The 17,863-nt window shown below is 47.6% G+C and overlaps 1 long non-coding RNA gene and 1 pseudogene across 23 annotated transcripts; both read left to right on the top strand.

Annotated features, from left to right (window-relative positions):
• The first annotated feature begins 881 nt into the window (after positions 1-881).
• LOC118381326 (mothers against decapentaplegic homolog 6-like) overlaps positions 882-17,863 on the top strand; it is a 30,796-nt pseudogene continuing 13,814 nt past the window's right edge.
• On the top strand, positions 14,617-17,178 carry LOC127924705 (uncharacterized). 23 transcript variants are annotated; one of them, XR_008118655.1, is made up of 8 exons: positions 15,749-15,979; positions 16,060-16,219; positions 16,382-16,501; positions 16,542-16,621; positions 16,702-16,741; positions 16,782-16,821; positions 16,902-16,941; positions 17,022-17,178. It is a non-coding gene; the product is annotated as an uncharacterized LOC127924705 (long non-coding RNA). The 23 variants fall into 23 exon arrangements; XR_008118654.1 differs by having other exon boundaries at positions 16,902-16,981; XR_008118659.1 differs by lacking the exon at positions 16,782-16,821.

The following is a 17,863-nucleotide window of genomic DNA, read 5'->3' as shown; positions in this document are numbered from 1 at the left end:
CTATAGCAATATATAATGGAAGCTTTGCCTTCTTAACTGCTTCTCTGCGCTATAGCAATATATAATGGGAAGCTTTGCCTTCTTAACTGCTTCTCTGAGCTATAGCAATATATAATGGAAGCTTTGCCTTCTTAACTGCCTCTCTGAGCTATAGCAATATATAATGGGAAGCTTCTCTGAGCTATAGCAATATATAATGGAAGCTGTCATCTTAACTGCACTTGAAAGGGCATTAACCCTTTAATGAATGAAAAGTGAAATACTTGAATCATAGCAATAGTAATGATGAAAATAGCCTAAATATAACAATGATGATAATGATAGTAATAATAATAACAACATAACATGTGTTGAATAGTAATACGGTCCTTGTTGATTATTATGATGATTATACATATTATTGTGTTGTTTATAACTTATAAATCAATAATGGCATTTTGCATGTGTAATAAATAAGGTCATCATGCCAAAACAGGAAGTCAAATATGGACCTACAGGGCACACACTGCCAGTATCTGCTGGTTTCTCAATGACACACGTTCAAGAGAAAATCATTCTGTTCAGATTGTGCTTTATAGAATGAAAATCAGAAATAATTCAGATTCCATACAGTATTTTACTGAATGGGCGTTTTCCTGTCATTAAATATGAAGTGTTTCCCTGAGATAAATGTGTGGGTTGCTGTTTCGGTAGGTTAGTAAACGTGTTCAGTGTGATATAAAGTTCGTGGGAAGAGTTGAAAGTTTGAGAGAAGAAAGGTGGATGTTGCGCCTTTAAGAGTTAAGAAACTTGAAACCATGTTTGCGCAACAATCAGTGCGGCTCACAGCCGCCAAAGTGTCTAGACTGGCACGTGATGGGAATCAACCAATGGCTCCAGAGCTTTCCTGGGGCCCCCGTGTGTGTACGGGCGAGTGTATCCGAAAAGAATAGCAGAGAGTGAGACTGGCAGCAAAGTAATTCAAGTTTTCCTTTAAACCACTCCTGAGTCTTGAATCGGAGTAGCTTCATCTGCATCCGTATGTTTGAGCAGCATAAAAACCCAATCTAAACTTTTTATTTCGGGGTTGCAAACGGATTATTCTACACCACGGTGGAAAATAACATTGGAATCTGAATGCGGCAAGGATTATTTGGGATTATTTCGTGGTGAAGCAACTCCATCGATGTGCCGTCAGAAGGATTCTCAAGCGAAGGATTTAACCAAGGCTGCTCAAAGTCCAAGACAAAAAACTAACTATTTTGCTGTCGTTTCATGTGGTAGCTATAGTGTAGTTATTGGAGGAATAATTATGGTATAGCCTATAAATTGCTGCTCGGAAGATTGTCTTGGGGAATTGTGTTGCCTCTGTAAAAACAAACGTTTTCATTGAGTTGGTAGACTATATGGTTGTAGGATATAACAGACCAGTAAATGCATGTATGTCGCATTCTGTTTTGTTGTGTAATATCGTTACATTTGACTTTGTTTAATGCAACATACAACCGTAAATTACATTCTAATGCTGCGAGTTAGTCATAAATCTACGACCCCCGGCTGCGCATGTAGTGCGCGCCGTTTACAAAACATTAATGTTGTGCGGAGACCATAAATCAATGTGGAATCCTCACAGACCTGGACGGGAACAATACGACACATCCAAAACTGTTTAAATTGTCGTATGTTCAGGTCGAAACGCTCAGGTCTTATACGGCGACTCTGGAGAAGCCGTTTAGTCCCAGACAGAGACGGGGGAGATGGGAGAAGCAAACGAAGCGAGGAGTTTCGGGACGGTTCGTGTGGCAGTAACCCAGAAAAATTCCCAAAACGGAGCTCCGGTCGGTGACCCGTGCCTCGCCATCTCTGGGAACTTTCGACGAAGTGTGCAACACAGACCTCACGGACAGCGCAGAGTCGGCGCCGGGGACAATTCGGACCATGGTCAGGGGATGCCATGTGTGTCCCCGTCCCTCATCACCGAGGCTCTCAGACAGAACACGAGAATGACAGTAGAACGGTTACATGCTGTTTGTTTCGAGACAGGGATCCTCGACCTCGGAGCCCCGTCTTGACCCGGGGTATTCCAAATTCTAGTCCCCGCGATGGAGGTATCCTCACGGGACGGGAGGGGAATACTGGCTCGGTGGCGGAGCAAGAACTCAAGAACGTTACCTATGCTCTTTGAAAAGACTCCAGGAGAAACCGCTGGATGCCTTGTTGGAGGCGGTGGAGTCGAAAGGAGGGATGCCCAGTGACTGTGTTCTGGTACCCCAGACGGAGCTGCGTTTAGGTGGCCACTCGACATCTCCTCCATTTCTGCTCTGTAAACTCTACCGATGGACTGACCTGCACCACTCGACTCAACTCAAAGCGCTGTGCCACTGTCAAAGCTTCCGGGCATTGGACAGCAGCGAAACAGTGTGCTGTAACCCCTATCACTACAGTCTCTTGTGTGGGCCAGGTAGGACAACTGAGATTGGTTACAATCACACACTTTTACCCCCTTCTACACAAATCAAATCTGTATGAATTGAAAGGGTCTATTTTTTTTAGATCGGTTTACGCACAAGTGCGCATAGTGAGGCTACACGTATATATGCTTTTCAAACGTGATAACCAAGCACTGCGTGCCAATAGCGATGCCAGAAAGGTAGGCCCACATTCTACCTGAAGTCAGGAGGATGGTGAAAGATGGACTCATTAGAAGGCCAGGCTGCGCTAAAGGTGTCCACCGTATGTGAGGTGAAATTAAAACGTGTTATACAGTCACAAAGCCAATTAATAACCACTTAGGGTTATACTTCTCTGCGATTAAGTGAGACATACTTGTACCCTTGAAGTTTTGTTGATGCGCATTGTTGTAAATATTTGGTTGCTTAGCCAATGCGCGGGAGTTAACATTTTCTAGCGAATTGTATGATTACAGCAACTGAATTCCAACTGTTGGAAGTGTAGCTAGTATACTCTCCCTCAAAAACAACACTGTACACACACTCACACAGAGCTAGAGGGAAAGGGAGAGCTTGAGTTATAATGTATTTGCAGCAAATATTTTCTCTGCTAAGTACTCAACAACACATTCCTCTATGTTTTAGTTCATGATATCGATTATATTCATTTGTTTCGTTTCTACGTTATCCATTTGAAGATCGCTCTGAAGTAGCGCTTTGAAAGGCTCTTTTTCCTTCCCTAGGAGGTCCCCCTCTTGCTATTTAGGTGAAGGAGTGGTGATAATATACAGTTTGCATACTGCTGGCGCCAGGCTGACTAGCTGGGTATCTCACTGACTGAGTACTCCAGCAATTACTGCCTCCACTCTTAAAGAACCCGCAGCCATTATATCCACTCCGTTCCCATGGACTGTTTCTTTGTCCCAGACAACTATTTCGACAGTTCACCATTAGCTTTCTTGGTTTTATGTTTGGAAAATGCCCTTTGACAACATGTAGCCTACTTTTCTTTTGTGTTCTTTATTTATAGCCGTTTAATTAGGACCTGAAAACATATTTTATATGTGATGTAATTACGTTTTTAGGTATGAACCGTTGGAAGTGCTTATTCAATAGAGTTGTGAAGGTCTCATCTTTTATTCTATATTCTGTCTGAATAATTGTAAGTTGATCTGCCCATTCAACCATCAACTGCTTCTTTTTTACTGCCATGCAGATTGTTGTCTGTGTTTCCCCAGTAATCCATGTTATTTATGATTTGATACAGTAACTGATTATTCTCTGATACCTAACTGTGTACTTCAGCAGTACCAAGCATCTAAGACACATATTTTGTGTTTCAGAATCACCACCACCCCCCTACTCACGACTATCTCCTCAGATGAACACAAGCCACTGGGTAAGTCAGGAAGCAACAGTCATGCCCCCCCCCTCAGCAACAGTCATGCCCCCTCAGCAACAGTCATGCCCCCCTCAGCAACAGTCATGCCCCCGCCCCTCAGCAACAGTCATGCCCCCGCCCCTCAGCAACAGTCATGCCCCCTCAACAACAGTCATGCCCCACCCTCAGCAACAGTCATGCCCCCCTCAGCAACAGTCATGCCCCCCTCAGCAACAGTCATGCCCCACCCTCAGCAACAGTCATGCCCCCCTCAGCAACAGTCATGCCCCCCATAGCAACAGTCATGCCCCCAACAGTCATTAGCAACAGTCATGCCCCCCTCAGCAACATTCATGCCCCCTCAGCAACAGTCATGCCCCCTCAGCAACAGTAAGCCACAGAGATATCTGCTAAGTTCACAAGTGGTTTCACTGTAATGGAGTTTTGGTAGCATTTTACTTCCCAGCACAGTTTTGTTTTGTCTTTTTAAAGTAATTATATATTTATTAACATAACATTTATATAGTTGTGAAAAAACTAAAAGTAATTACATCTTGTTCCCACTTCATCCAGGCTGTATTAGAACCGGCCGTGATTGGGAGTCCAATAGGGCGGCTCACAAATGGCCCAGCGTTGTCCGGGTTTGGCCGGTGTAGGCTGTCATTGTAAATAAGAATTTGTCCTTAACTGACTTGCCTAGTTAAATAAAGGTTAAATAAATATATACCATGGGTGCCCAAGTGGTGCAGTGGTCTAAGGCGCTGCATCTCAGTGCAGGAGACGTCACTACAGTCCCTGGTTTGATTCCAGGTTGCATCACAACTGGCCATGATTGGGAGTCCCATAGGGCAGTCCACAATTGGCCCAGCGTGGTCCGGGTTTGGCCGGTGTTTGTTCTTAACTGACTTGCCCAGTTAAATGAAAATAAATACCATTGTCTCCTGACTGGTATAGTGGTCTAAGGCGCTGCATCTCAGTGCAAGAGACGCCACTACAGCCCCTGGTTTGATTCCAGGCTGTTTCACATCTGGCCATGATTGGGAGTCTCATAGGGCGGCGCACAACTTTCACAGAATCGTCCGGGTTTGGCCAGGGAAGGCTGTCATTGTAAATAAGAATTTATTCTTAATTAACTGACTTGCCTAGTTAAATAAAGGTAAAAAATAAAATCAAAAATCAAAGTTATACCCCTTATTTTCTGTGCTGGAAAGTGAAGTGTTACCGGAGCTGAAATGTAGGGTCTTTACCTCAAAGGTATGTGCCAGTACATTATTCCTGCTTTCACATGCCTTCTCCTGCTTCAAATTCATTTTGTATTCTCCTCACACCTCTCTTTGAGGAACATGGCGTTATAGTAGGACCACAACACAACGCTCTCTGGACAGTAGTTAACGCCAAAGTCTATGGTTACAATGGTTTCCATGGCGCTCCGGATTTCACTCCCTGTCATGTTCTGTCCTTTGCAGAACTATCAGATTCAACACTTTCAACACTGTCGTACACTGAAACTGTGGCCCCCCAGTCCCCCGATGTCGCGCCAAGACTCTTCTCAGGTGAGACGCTACTGTCAACCAGCTTCCATGCTCCAGACTTATTACCACGGAATGCTAGGCCAACATTAGCATAGGGGGCTATTGATTTAGCGTTCAGTCCATTGATCGAAAGAGTGACATAGTTTAACACAAAATTCACTTATTTCATTCCTTTATTGTTTGTTTGGGATGGGGTTTTGTTGTTGGTTAATATAATGTTGGAATACAGTAGTAGAACATATGAATTTTACTTCATGTCTAGTCTGGTTCGTGCTGTGCACTATTGTTTGTGGAGTTCACTCCTAACCAATCATTCTGATCACATAGGGAAGCAGCGTATTACTGATAGAGAGATCTGATCTGAGATCTGAGTACCTCTGCCATGCATTACTCATGTTTGTATTCAGATCAAACCCTGATGAACACAGCTTAGCTGTCCAAACTTTGGTTAAATAAATCATTGCGTCGGAGCCATTAGAGTGATGATGCTTTTCCTTTCATTATCTACTGTGTCCATTAGGCTCCAAATGGAAGAAACTACACTGAAACAGGGAGGGAGGGACTGACTGAAATTGACCAATAAGAAATTATTGTTTCAGGTTTCCTGTCGCAAAACATTTTGCGACGGTGTGCCTGCCCTGAAAGCAAACAACACAGTTCTTTTAGTATGAGCACCCTAAAGGTAAAGAGGAGTGTTGAACACAGGAGTAGTGCCCCCTAAAGACAAAGAGGAGTGTTGAACACAGGAGTAGTGCCCCCCTAAAGGTAAAGAGGAGTGTTGAACACGGGAGTAGTGCCCCCTAAAGACAAAGAGGAGTGTTGAACACAGGAGTAGTGCCCCCTAAAGACAAAGAGGAGTGTTGAACACAGGAGTAGTGCCCCCTAAAGACAAAGAGGAGTATTGAACACAGGAGTAGTGCCCCCCTAAAGGTAAAGAGGAGTGTTGAACACAGGAGTAGTGCCCCCTAAAGACAAAGAGGAGTGTTGAACACAGGAGTAGTGCCCCCTAAAGACAAAGAGGAGTGTTGAACACAGGAGTAGTGCCCCCCTAAAGACAAAGAGGAGTATTGAACACGGAGTAGCCCCCCTAAAGGTAAAGAGGAGTGTTGAACACGGGAGTAGCCCCCCTAAAGGTAAAGAGGAGTATAGAACACGGAGTAGCCCCCCCTAAAGGTAAATAGGAGAATAGAACACGGAGTATGCCCCCCTAAAGGTAAAGAGGAGTATAGAACACGGGAGTAGCCCCCCCTAAAGGTAAAGAGGAGTATAGAACGGGGAGTAGGCCCCCCTAAAGGTAAAGAGGAGTATAGAACACGGGAGTAGCCCCCCCCCTAAAGGTAAAGAGGAGTATAGAACACGGAGTAGCCCCCCTAAAGGTAAAGAGGAGTATAGAACACGGAGTAGCCCCCCCCAAAGGTAAAGAGGAGTATAGAATGCGGAGTAGGCCCCCCCTAAAGGTAAAGAGGAGTATAGAACACGGAGTAGCCCCCCTAAAGGTAAAGAGGAGTATAGAACACGGGAGTAGGCCCCCCTAAAGGTAAAGAGGAGTATAGAACACGGGAGTATCCCCCCTAAAGGTAAAGAGGAGTATAGAACACGGTAGTAGCCCCCCTAAAGGTAAAGAGGAGTATAGAACACGGGAGTAGCCCCCCTAAAGTTAAAGAGGAGTATAGAACACGGTAGTAGCCCCCCTAAATGTAAAGAGGAGTATAGAACACGGGAGTAGGTCCCCCCTAAAGGTAAAGAGGAGTATAGAACACAGGAGTAGTCTCCCCCCTAAAGGTAAAGAGGAGTATAGAACACGGGAGTAGCCCCCCTAAAGGCTAAGAGTAGTATTGAACACAGGAGTATGGCCCCTAAAGGTAAAGAGGAGTATAGAACACGGAGTAGCCCCCCTAAAGGTAAATAGGAGTATAGAACACGGGAGTAGGCCCCCCCCTAAAGGTAAAGAGGCGTATAGAACACGGTATTATGGACCCCCCCCTAAAGGTAAAGAGGAGTTTGGAAAACACGGGAGTAGGGCCCCCCCTAAAGGTATAGAGGAGTATAGAACACGGGAGTAGGGCCCCCCCTAAAGGTATAGAGGAGTATAGAACACGGGAGTAGGGCCCCCCCTAAAGGTATAGAGGAGTATAGAACACGGGAGTAGGGCCCCCGCTAAAGGTCAATAGGAGTATAGAACACGGGAGTAGGCTTCCCCCCCTAAAGGTAAAGAGGGGTAAAGAACACGGGAGTAGCCCCCCTAAATGTAAAGAGAAGTATAGAACACGGGAGTAGCCCCCCCCTAAAGGTAAAGAGGAGTATAGAACACGGGAGTAGGGCCCCCCCCCTAAATGTAAAGAGAAGTATAGAACACGGGAGTAGCCCCCCCCTAAAGGTAAAGAGAAGTATAGAACACGGGAGTAGCCCCCCCCTAAAGGTAAAGAGAGTATAGAACACGGAGTAGGCCCCCCTAAATGTAAAGAGGAGTATAGAACACGGAGTAGCCCCCCTAAATGTAAAGAGAAGTATACAACACGGGAGTAGCCCCCCCTAAAGGTAAAGAGAAGTATAGAACACGGAGTAGGGCCCCCCTCCCGTAAAGAGGAGTATAGAACACGGAGTAGGGCCCCTAAAGGTAAAGAGAAGTATAGAACACGGGAGTAGGGCCCCCTAAAGGTAAAGAGAAGTATAGAACACGGGAGTAGGCCCCCCCTCCCGTAAATGTAAAAGAGGGAGTATAGAACACGGGAGTAGGGCCCCCCCCTCCCGTAAATGTAAAGAGGAGTATAGAACACGGAGTAGGGCCCCCCTAAAGGTAAAGAGAAGTATAGAACACGGGAGTAGGGCCTCCCTAAAGGTAAAGAGGAGTATAGAACACGGAGTAGGGCCCCCCCTCCCGTAAATGTAAAGAGGAGTATAGAACACGGGAGTAGGGCCCCCCTCCCGTAAATGTAAAGAGGAGTATAGAACACGGGAGTAGGGCCCCCCCCCCTCCCGTAAAGGTAAAGAGAAGTATAGAACACGGGAGTAGGGCCCCCTCCCGTAAATGTAAAGAGGAGTATAGAACACGGGAGTATGCCCCCCTCCCGTAAATGTAAAGAGGAGTATAGAACACGGGAGTATGCCCCCTCCCGTAAAGGTAAAGAGGAGTATAGAACACGGGAGTAGGGCCCCCTCCCGTAAATGTAAAGAGGAGTATAGAACACGGAGTAGGCCCCCCCCTCCCGTAAATGTAAAGAGGAGTATAGTGTGCAAGTATCAACACGCTATGAGCCATAAATCAGGGTCAATGCGGACAAGGAGCATGGGGCTGGAAAGTGGAAACCCATTTCCCAGAATTCCTTGTTTATGAGGTGGGGTTGCTTGTTATTTATTGGCCTTGCCAGTTGTCAACCACTGTACATGTTTTCAAGGACATGCTCATGTTATTGACAAAGAAAGTTACTCCAGGTGATAAGAAAATATAGAACCATGTTGGGAAACTGGTCTGCTGTCAATACTAGAACTGGCCCACATATTGCTTTTCACTGACACATCATCAGCGACCAGACAAGCACTCACAACATAAGCAGCTGAGCTTCTTGTTGCCATCTATGGAAATGAGGTCCAGATGAGGAGACCTGACATCAGGGGTCTCCGCAATACTTCCATGATCATTTTACTCTTCTCTTTAAAAAGTCCCACAAAAGTCAACGCAACCAGTAACATTGTATGCTAAAGCAATAGCATATTTCTGAAATTAATTTCACTCGAGTTCGCCCACATTTCATCACCTACCTATGTGGATTTTGTTATCGGACATCAGTTCACCTCCAAAACTAGAAAGGGTTAACAGTTAGTCTTGAATATGGCAGCCCAAACACACACCCCTAGCCTAAGGTATATTGGCCCCCCCATCTGTATGTTTGCATAAATGGGCAAACTCTGCAGTTAATGAAGTTATTATGTTGTGCTTTACTCCCTCTGTTGAAAGCCTATTAAGACCAACCAAAGAGAGGGCCACATAATGCTCCTATTGTGAAAGTCGGATGGAGGGGGTCTTCTACAATCTAGATGCCACAGCAATGTAGCTATGTTCTCACTCTTTCTCTCTGCCCCCCCCCCCTCTCTCTCTGTCTCTCTCTCTTTCTCTGCCACCCCCCCCCCCCTCTCTCTCTGTCTCTCTCTCTCCCCCTCCCTCTCTCTCCCTCCCCCTCTCTCTCACTTTTTCTCCCTCTCCCTCCCTCCCCGTCCCCCACTCCCTCTCTCACCCTGTCCCCCTCTCCCACTCCCTCTCTCCCTGTCCCCCTCTCCCTCTCTCTCCCCATCCCCCTCTCCCACTCCCTCTCTCCCCCATCCCCCTCTCCCACTCCCTCTCTCTCTTCCTCAAATCCCTCCATTCCTCTGGGTAATTGAGCAGTGGAAGGGGGTTGGCATTTGTAAAGCAGAGTGGAGCAGAGTTCTGGTAAGAGGGGCTTTGGGGGCTGGCTAGCAGGGCTGGCTGAGGCAGGAAACAGTCCCCTCTGGTTGAAACTCGAGTCCTGTTTGTTTACGCTGGGGGTCCTTGTAGTGCGGAGAGAGACCGCAGACTCACTCCATCAAACTCCACTGCCCAGCTCGTGGGGTGTTGAAAGGTGAACTAGCGTTATGTCCAACCTATCTTCAGCCGACTGTTTGTTCATAGCCAATCAAAACAGCCCTGAAAGCCCCGCCATGAGCCCCCATAGTCATTCAGTTATTTAGTGTGTTGTGTGTCGTTCCAAAACTCTTTACTCCCCAAATGTTTCGTTCTCTTGTTACTGTTTACAGGAATCATGGCACATTCCCTAGCTACTGTTGGTTCTACAAACTCCCAACACTTTTAGCTTCCTTCTGAATCTGTTGAAAGTGGAGTTTTGGGGGAGAGGGAGAGGTTAACATTTCTGATTCAAAGTGAGTGCATTCAGTCCTGTCAATCCACAATGTTGATGTTGGTTGTAATTTGTAGCAGGCACACAGAGCCAGTGACCCAGAGATAACTAAGGGAGGGCTTCTCCTATTGTTGGCCAGGAGAGTTGAGTGGAAATGGAAAGATCAATTTACCAAAGGTCGTCTGTGTGGTCCCTTCACTGCCCCGCCCCCCAGGCTGGATCAAATGACAGGAGGGGAATAAGGAAGGAGTGCAGCAGGCACACAAATGTATTCATTCCTCAACGTTTAAAGATCAAATGAAATCAACCTATTCAGAACTTCTTCTTTTTTTTTTATTCAGCCTCAGTTTAGTTTATCTATTATGGATTAGATTATTGTGAAATAATTTCTCTTTATACTTTACAAATGATCAGTTCAAACTACAGGTGTAAAAAAAAGAATGGTTGCATTTGGTTGAATCATCTATGATCTCTTCTCTTTATTCATCTTAAAACAGTTGTTGTGAAGGCCTTGCAGCAGACAGGGTGTGGTGGTGCATACCTTCTACACAGACCTTTATCATTCCATCACTTAACGTAACCTGAAAACACACCACAAAATGTCCCTTGCTTTACAAATAGAAATGTCAACTGGAAGCTTTTAGGGCTTTTAGGGGCCAGCTAGCGAGCGAGCTATCTCTACCTTCAGTCTAAGGTCTGTAAATAACACAGGGGTAGACCGCGTGTCACAGGCCTGTTTGTCGTTAAGGTCTCATTCATGGGAAAACCAGGGCAATGCCTTGTGTGAGACGCTCAGGAATGCCTTTCTGAATGACTTGGTGGAGATAACATCGGCGCTGAGGACTCTCATAGGGGTTCTACCAGGACACCGGCTAACTCAGCACTCTACACAAGAACACTATCAAGGAAGAGATCTATTGAACTTGATGTGGAGACTAGAGGCATAAGCAAAGCATACCAGCTCAACCCTTTTTTCCTACCGAAGGTAATGGGGGACCATGTAAGATCAGGCAGATTATCAGGGTAGGACCGCTTGATGTTGACTCACGAAGGTAACTATATTTGTTGCGTGTTGTTTCTTCAAAGTGTAAGAGCATAAAAGAGAGATTCCACTGCTGGTGGTATTACATTGAGAGATAACGTGTTGTCTAACTGGCTACATCTAAAAATGAATTGGCTTCCTCTCCTTGCCTCCTCTCTATATTATCCACTGACCTACACAAAGCCCAGATAGTTCAAGGTAATTATTCTGCATGAGCTTCCCGTACTGTTCTGACCTATCCTGGATCCTATCCTGGATCCAAGCTAGCTGCTTTACAGTAATGAGACTGGGTATGAGTTGCACTCTAGTCTTGAGGTTAGGTGAGTGGACCCACTTCCTCTTTGCCCACCCTCCCAAATCCTATTTTTGCGGCTTGTTGGTTTAAGCGGTGCGAGGAGGACTCAGTCAAACAACATCCTGCTTCAGAGCCCCTGTCTGCTCTTGTAGCCGCGCCAGGCCATGAATTGGCCCTTTGACTGTGGGGGCACGGCACTGGAATGCTGGGAAGAGAAGAGGGGGGCCAGAGTGTTTCAGAAACAAGGAGAGGATGGTGGGGAGAGAGGGGGAGGAGGGGTGGTCGAGAGTTACAGGTGATATGTGTTCGAACGTATCGCCGTCAGGACGAGGTTTTGTAGAAGTCCGTGTGTGTGTTTTCTATGCTGTGACTGACGTGCTACATTCTCAGCTACATTTCCAGCCACAACAGGGCTGCACAATTTAAGTCTTTAAAGCCCATAGTCTGGTTTTAGCTGCCACTTAATGGATCCATACCTGAACTCCCTAGTATCAATTCATCTCTGATTAGAAGTCAAAGATGAAAATGTACTACTACATACTAAAACCAGCATCCCTACAGAAACATTCTTCTTCCCATCTCAGGGTTCTCTGTTTGACCTGAAGCGATAGCATGTCCCTTTGACCTGAAGCGATAGCATGTCCCTTTGACCTGAAGCGATAGCGTGGTCCCTTTGACCTGAAGCGATAGCATGTCCCTTTGACCTGAAGCGATAGCATGTCCCTTTGACCTGAAGCGATAGCGTGGTCCCTTTGACCTGAAGCGATAGCATGTCCCTTTGACCTGGGCGATAGCGTGGTCCCTTTGACCTGAAGGGATAGCATGTCCCTTTGACCTGAAGCGATAGCATTGTCCCTTTGACCTGAAGCGATAGCATTGTCCCTGACCTGAAGGGATAGCGTTGTCCCTTTGACCTGAAGCGATAGCATTGTCCCTTTGACCTGAAGCATAGCGTGTCCCTTTGACCTGAAGCGATAGCATTGTCCCTGACCTGAAGCGATAGCATTGTCCCTTTGACCTGAAGCGATAGCGTGGTCCCTTTGACCTGAAGCGATAGCGTGGTCCCTTTGACCTGAAGGGATAGCATTGTCCCTTTGACCTGAAGGGATAGCATTGCCCCTTTGACCTGAAGCGATAGCAGAGTTCCTTTGACCTGAAGCGATAGCTTTATCCCTTTGACCTGAAGCGATAGCTTTATCTCTTTGACCTGAAGCGATAGCGTGGTCCCTTTGACCTGAAGCGATAGCATGGTCCCTTTGACCTGAAGCGATAGCGTTGTCCCTTTGACCTGAAGGGATAGCATTGTCCCTTTGACCTGAAGCGATAGCATTGTCCCTTTGACCTGAAGCGATAGCATTGTCCCTTTGACCTGAAGGGATAGCATGTCCCTTTGACCTGAAGCGATAGCATTGTCCCTGACCTGAAGCGATATCATTGTCCCTTTGACCTGAAGCGATAGCATTGTCCCTTTGACCTGAAGGGATAGCATTGTCCCTTTGACCTGAAGCGATAGCATTGTCCCTTGACCTGAAGCGATAGCGAGGTCCCTTGACCTGAAGCGATAGTGGGGTCCCTTTGACCTGAAGTGATAGCATTGTCCCTTTGACCTGAAGGGATAGCATCGTCCCTTTGACCTGAAGCGATAGCATTGTCCCTTTGACCTGAAGCGATAGCGTGGTCCCTTTGACCTGAAGCGATAGCATTGTCCCGCTGACCTGAAGCGATAGCATTGTCCCTTTGACCTGAAGCGATAGCGTGGTCCCTTGACCTGAAGCGATAGCGTGGTCCCTTTGACCTGAAGGGATAGCATTGTCCCTTTGACCTGAAGGGATAGCATTGCCCCTTTGACCTGAAGCGATAGCAGAGTTCCTTTGACCTGAAGCGATAGCTTTATCCCTTTGACCTGAAGCGATAGCTTTATCTCTTTGACCTGAAGCGATAGTCCCTTTGACCTGAAGCGATAGCATGGTCCCTTTGACCTGAAGCATAGCGTTGTCCCTTTGACCTGAAGGGATAGCATTGTCCCTTTGACCTGAAGGGATAGCATTGTCCCTTTGACCTGAAGCGATAGCATTGTCCCTTTGACCTGAAGGGATAGCATGTCCCTTTGACCTGAGCGATATCATTGTCCCTTTGACCTGCGATAGCATTGTCCCTTTGACCTGAAGCGATAGCGAGGTCCCTTTGACCTGAAGCGATAGCATTGTCCCTTTGACCTGAAGCGATAGCGAGGTCCCTTTGACCTGAAGCGATAGTGGGGTCCCTTTGACCTGAAGTGATAGCATTGTCCCTTTGACCTGAAGGGATAGCATCGTCCCTTTGACCTGAAGCGATAGCATGTCCCTTTGACCTGAAGCGATAGCGTGGTCCCTGACCTCAAGCGATAGCGTGGTCCCTTTGACCTGAAGGGATAGCATTGTCCCTTTGACCTGAAGCGATAGCATTGCCCCTTTGACCTGAAGCGATAGCATGTCCTTTGACCTGAAGGGATAGCATTGTCCCTTTGACCTGAAGGGCGTTGTCCCTTTGACCTGAAGGGGAGCGATAGCGGGGTCCCTTTGACCTGAAGCGATAGTGTGGTCCCTGGCATGCGTACAACACTTCCTCTTATGCATGACTGAGACACATTAGAGTATGGAATTCAACATTAAGAGCTGGCCCATTAACCACTTGCCATTTCCTCAAATATTTTCCATGGCGGCTCTTTTTCACTGGGAGCACATAGGTCCAGAGCTAGCAGCAGAGCTCTGGCTCACTGCTGCTTTCCACTACCTTTAGACTAGCGCCACTACAGGGGTCTTTACAACTGGAAGCAGATGCCTTTCACTCTTCAACCACTGATTTAAAAGGATTTGATAGTTGAAAGCAGTATGGCTGAAATCTATCCAGTCCTTTTACCTAGCAGTGGTCCAAGAAATGTTACCTTGGCTGGTGTAACCGATGTAAAATGGATAGCTAGTTAGCGGGGTGCGCTCTAATAGAGTTTCAAACGTTACTCGCTCTGAGACTTGAGTAGTTATTCCCCTTGCTCTGCATGGGTAACGCTGCTTCGAGGTGGCTGTTGTCGTTGTGTTCCTGGTTCGAGCCCAGGTAGGAGCGAGGAGAGGGACGGAAGCTATACTGTTACACTGGCAATACTATAGTGCCTATAAGAACATCCAATAGTCAAAGGTTAATGAAATACAGATGGTATAGAGAGAAATAGTCCTATAATTCCTATAATAACTACAACCTAAAACTTCTTACCTGGGAATATTGAAGACTCGTGTTAAAAGGAACCACCAGCTTTCATATGTTCTCATGTTCTGAGTAAGGAACTTAAACGTTAGCTTTTTTACATGGCACATGTAAAAAAAAAAAAAAACTTTCTCTCCTCTCTCCATTTCTCTGTATGTTACTACCCTTACTCAGTCTCTCTCTCTCTTTCTCTCCCTCCTTCTCTCTCCATTTCTCTGTACGTTACTGCCCTTACTCAGTCTCTCTCTCTTTCTCTCTCTCTTTCTCTCCCTCCTTCTCTCTCCCGCTCTCCTCCCTCCATGTAGTCAGGCTGTCGCAATTTAAAATACGGTTTAAATTACAGGACTGGCTGTGGCTTTCCATCGTTCCGTCAGAGTTTTTGCCAACTCGCAATTTGCCTAATGGAAGCCTGCCATGCTGTTGAACCTAAAGATTATTTGCAGATGTTGACAGGCAATGACTTTATGAAATGTTGGAAATTGTCGCGTGTGCTTTTTGCAGGAACGGTTGGTTAAGTTGTGTTTGTTTGAGAGAAGTTCTGTTTGCCTTGTTTAAGGAAATACTAGCTCGCCACGTTGTTGTTGAGTTGACTGTGTGTGTTTGCGCCCTAGAGACATACGGGGCGGTGTGTGTGTGTTTGTGTGTGTCTGCTTATGCGTGTGATTGCTTTCGTCAGTGTGTGTGTGTGTGTGTGTGTGTGTGTGTGTGTGTGTGTGTGTGTGTGTGTGTGTGTGTGTGTGTGTGTGTGTGTGTGTGTGTGTGTGTGTGTGTGTGTGTGTGTGTGTGTTCCTGCGCTGCATGATGTGATGGAAAGAGGCTACTTGAGACATCACGCTGACAGCCATTTTTCTCATGCCTGGGCCAGATGGATAGGTGGGTGTAGGAGTTTCTCATGCCTGGGCCAGATGGATAGGTGGGTGTAGGAGTTTCTCATCCCTGGGCCAGATGGATAGGTGGGTGTAGGAGTTTTGATGCCTGGGCCAGGTGGATAGGTGGGTGTAGGAGTTTCTCGTGCCTGGGCCAGATGGATAGGTGGGTGTAGGAGTTTCTCGTGCCTGGGCCAGATGGATAGGTGGGTGTAGGAGTTTCTCATGCCTGGGCCAGATGGATAGGTGGGTGTAGGAGTTTTTCATGCCTGGGCCAGATGGATAGGTGGGTGTAGGAGTTTCTCATGCCTGGTCCAGATGGATAGGTGGGTGTAGGAGTTTCTCGTGCCTGGGCCAGATGGATAGGTGGGTGTAGGAGTTTCTCGTGCCTGGGCCAGATGGATAGGTGGGTGTAGGAGTTTCTCATGCCTGGGCCAGATGGATAGGTGGGTGTAGGAGTTTTTCATGCCTGGGCCAGATGGATAGGTGGGTGTAGGAGTTTCTCATGCCTGGTCCAGATGGATAGGTGGGTGTAGGAGTTTCTCATGCCTGGGCCAGATGGATAGGTGGGTGTAGGAGTTTATCATGCCTGGGCCAGATGGATAGGTGGGTGTAGGAGTTTCTCATGCCTGGGCCAGATGGATAGGTGGGTGTAGGAGTTTCTCATGCCTGAGACAGATGGATAGGTGGGTGTAGGAGTTTCTCATGCCTGGGTCAGATGGATATAGGTGGGTGTAGGAGTTTCTCATGCCTGGGCCAGATGGATAGGTGGGTGTAGGAGTTTCTCATGCCTGGGCCAGATGGATAGGTGGGTGTAGGAGTTTCTCATGCCTGGGCCAGATGGATAGGTGAGTGTAGGAGTTTCTCATGCCTGGGCCAGATGGATAGGTGGGTGTAGGAGTTTCTCATGCCTGGGCCAGATGGATAGGTGGGTGTAGGAGTTTCTCATGCCTGAGCCAGATGGATAGGTGGGTGTAGGAGTTTATCATGCCTGGGTCAGATGGATAGGTGGGTATAGGAGTTTCTCATGCCTGGGCCAGATGGATAGGTGGGTGTAGGAGTTTCTCATGCCTGGGCCAGATGGATAGGTGGGTGTAGGAGTTTCTCGTGCCTGGGCCAGATGGATAGGTGGGTGTAGGAGTTTCTCATGCCTGGGCCAGATGGATAGGTGAGTGTAGGAGTTTCTCATGCCTGGGCCAGATGGATAGGTGGGTGTAGGAGTTTATCATGCCTGGGCCAGATGGATAGGTGGGTGTAGGAGTTTCTCATGCCTGGGCCAGATGGATAGGTGGGTGTAGGAGTTTCTCATGCCTGGGCCAGATGAATAGGTGGGTGTAGGAGTTTCTTATGCCTGGGCCAGATGGATAGGTGGGTGTAGGAGTTTCTCATGCCTGGGCCAGATGGATAGGTGGGTGTAGGAGTTTCTCATGCCTGGGCCATATGGTTAGGTGGGTATAGTAGTTAAACAGAGGCTCCTCTCCTCACCACAGCTCCATTCAGCTCTGACTGTAACTTACTGTGACACCCAGAGCTTTAAATGAAGGTCGTGTCTCCAAGAGATTCATCTGAAACCACATCCATTAGTGAGCCTCATGGACGATCCTGTAAAGTCGTACTGCACCGACATTCATACAGTATCTTGTCTGTGTCAGCTCGTTAATAATAAGCCCAAATGAAAGATAAACAGTCAGGGAACATCGGGAATTCCCCAAAACGATGACTGGAGGACTATGTTTGGCGGCGAGGAAATAATACCCATTTTCAGTGCGGCCCTCCAGACCTTGTTTAAGGCCAAATGCTGCCCCAGCCTGTCCCTCTACCCAACCCCCTGGCCCTCAACCTGTCCCCTGCCCAACCCCCTGGCCCTCAACCTGTCCCCCTGCCCCAGCCCCCCTGGCCCTCAACCTGTCCCTCTACCCAACCCCCCTGGCCCTCAACCTGTCCCCCTGCCCAACCCCCTGGCCTCAACCTGTCCCCCTGCCCAACCCCCTGGCCCTCAACCTGTCCCTCTGCAACCCCCTGGCCCTCAACCTGTCCCCTGCCCAACCCCCTGGCCCTCAACCTGTCCCCCTGCCCAACCCCCTGGCCTCAACCTGTCCCTCTACCCCAGCCCCTGGCCCTCAACCTGTCCCCTGCCCAACCCCCTGGCCCTCAACCTGTCCCCCTGGCCCAACCCCCTGGGCCCTCAACCTGTCCCTCTACCCAACCCC

Source organism: Oncorhynchus keta, unplaced genomic scaffold (assembly GCF_023373465.1).
Source record: "Oncorhynchus keta strain PuntledgeMale-10-30-2019 unplaced genomic scaffold, Oket_V2 Un_contig_4470_pilon_pilon, whole genome shotgun sequence".
NCBI lineage: Eukaryota > Metazoa > Chordata > Actinopteri > Salmoniformes > Salmonidae > Oncorhynchus > Oncorhynchus keta.
Note: the sequence above shows the minus strand (reverse complement) of the source record. Positions and strands in the feature narration are given on the sequence as shown.